The following is a 2475-nucleotide window of genomic DNA, read 5'->3' as shown; positions in this document are numbered from 1 at the left end:
GCATTTATGGCAAGATTGTGTCTCAGCCTTTCCTTCCCATTTTGATGTGCACTTTTTTTTTTTTTAACCATTTACCCAGTGTTTAGATGTCACTCAGCTAGTTTCTGGATTTTTTTCACAGGGACTTGTTCCATATGTGGCTTTGGTTTTGGTGTGTCCCTGGGAGGAACTGAGTTCCTAAGCCTGCTGTGGTTGCTGTCTGAATCAGAACTCCTTTTGAAGTCACATTCCTTTTATCTATTTATTTTATTTATTATTTATTTATTCCCATTTATTTGTTTGCTTGTGTGTGTGTATGTATGTATGTTTCCAGTGTAATTAACATAAAATGTTACATTAGTTTCAGGTGTATAATATAGTGATGCAACAATTCTATCCATTACTCAACGCTCATCATATGTGTACTCTTTAATCCCCATCACCTATGTCAGCCCTCCTCCACTTCCCTTCTGGTAACCATCAGTTTGTTCTCTATACTTGTTTGTTTCTTGGGGATGCCTGGGTGGCTCCGTTGGTTAAGGATCTGCCTTCAGCTCTGGTCATGATCTCAGGGTCCTGGGATCAACCTTGCATCAGGCTCCTTGCTCAGTGGGGAGCCTATTTCTCTCTCTGCCTGCCTGCTTGTGCTCTCTCTCTCTCTGACAAATAAATAGATAAAATCTTAAAAAAAAGAGTTTGTTTTTTTGGTCTCTTTTTTCTCTGTTTTGTTTCCTAAATTCTGCATACTAGTGAAATCATATGGTATTTGTCTTTCTCTGACTGACTTATTTCATTTAGCATTATCCCCTGTAGATTCATCCATGTTGTTGCAAATGGCATGATTTTATTCTTTTTGATGGCTGAAGAATATTCCACCGTATATATACTACATCTTTTTCATCCATTCATATATCAGTGGACACTTGGGCTGCTTCCATATGTTGGCTCTTGTAAATAATGCTGCTATAAACATAGGGGTGCATATGTTTTTTGAATTAGTGTTTTTGTATTCACTGGGTAAAAATACCCAGTAGTGGAATTATTGGATCATATGATAATTCTACTTTTAATTTTTTAAGGAAAAATGTTTAGTGGAGTGGTATTGAAATATATTAGAGATAAATGTAAGTGAATGTAGTGAAGTGGGTAAAAATGTGTTTTGTCATAGGTCTCTTTTAGAAAGATGCAGAATAGTGGAGCGAGCAGACATTTCTGAGGCAAAAAAGATTAAAAGAAAAGTTGAAACAGACATTCATTTTTATATAGATGAATGGTGAAAATTATATAATCGAAACTAAATAAAATAAATGCACTCAATACATAGTATTAAAATGTTAGTTTTAATAATCCTACTTATAGCAGTGACTCAATATATGGAAATCTTTTTACTGTTAAGGTCTTCAGAGATTGGCTTACACTCCTGTTAAGTGTGCCATGGACTTGAATGTAATTGTTTTCAGGGGTAACATGAGTGTAAAATAAATCAATTTGCAGAATTTTATTATAGTTCATGAGCATTTTTTTTTGTGGGACATTGTCTCAAAGATATTCTGAGGAAAATAAGGTCTTATGAAATAGGTGAAAAAATATAGAAAAGTCTAGTACTTTAAATAAAAATCAATCACTATATTGCAAACTGAGTTGGCTGAGAACACATTAAACACATGAAAGAACTGGGCATTAATTAAAGGCTGGTTTACAGGAGATAGTAAAGATCTCATCCAATGATAGTCTTTTCTTATATCTTAGCCTTTTTTATAATATTGGAGGAAAAATGTTTCTATATAGGAACACACCAACCCACAACTTCCCACCCAATCTAATAAAAAACAAAAACCAAACAAACAGTCCTGTTGACTTTTTCTGTTTTGTTTTACCATACCTTTTGAACATGGAACTTAAAAGATATTTAATGAATAAGTAAGAAAAGGAAGGGGTGATTAAAAAATATAGTGAGGACATAATGCATGAAATGAAGGTTTGGTGGAGATAATCTGTCTTGACCTTAAATATGGCTTTCCTACAAATTGAGAAGAAAAAGGTTTTTTTTTTGGTGGATTTTCAGACCTATAATTTAAAATCTCATTACATTAATATTTAACCACTTTACTTCACATCTGGGTTGCTTTTACTTCCCTCTGAATTTGGGCTGCTATGGCTTGAAGTTTGAAATATTGTAAATATTGTGGTTTCAGTGCTTTTAGTTCCATAGCTCTCAGTGTGTTCAGAGTGCTTTTTCATTATGGGATAAGTTTATAGGGAATCTTCTAAATTCTTAATCATAGCTCAGGCAGGTTAGGGGATTTTTGAAAAATGAAAAGAAATACAGAAAAATCTGGATAAAGGGGACACATGGAATTAAAAATGTCGGGAACTAAAAACTTAATGAAAGGGGACACTTAATGTCAGATGGTTTCGGGCAGATTCTATAATCTTTACCATATTCTAGTGAAAGATATTTTAGTACACAGTATTGTGAACTGGCAGAATTTGACA

The sequence above is a fragment of the Ursus americanus genome, chromosome 19 (genome assembly GCF_024610735.1).
Source record: "Ursus americanus isolate L20-20 chromosome 19, mUrsAme1.1.p, whole genome shotgun sequence".
In the NCBI taxonomy this organism is placed as follows: domain Eukaryota; kingdom Metazoa; phylum Chordata; class Mammalia; order Carnivora; family Ursidae; genus Ursus; species Ursus americanus.
This window is presented reverse-complemented; position numbering follows the sequence as displayed.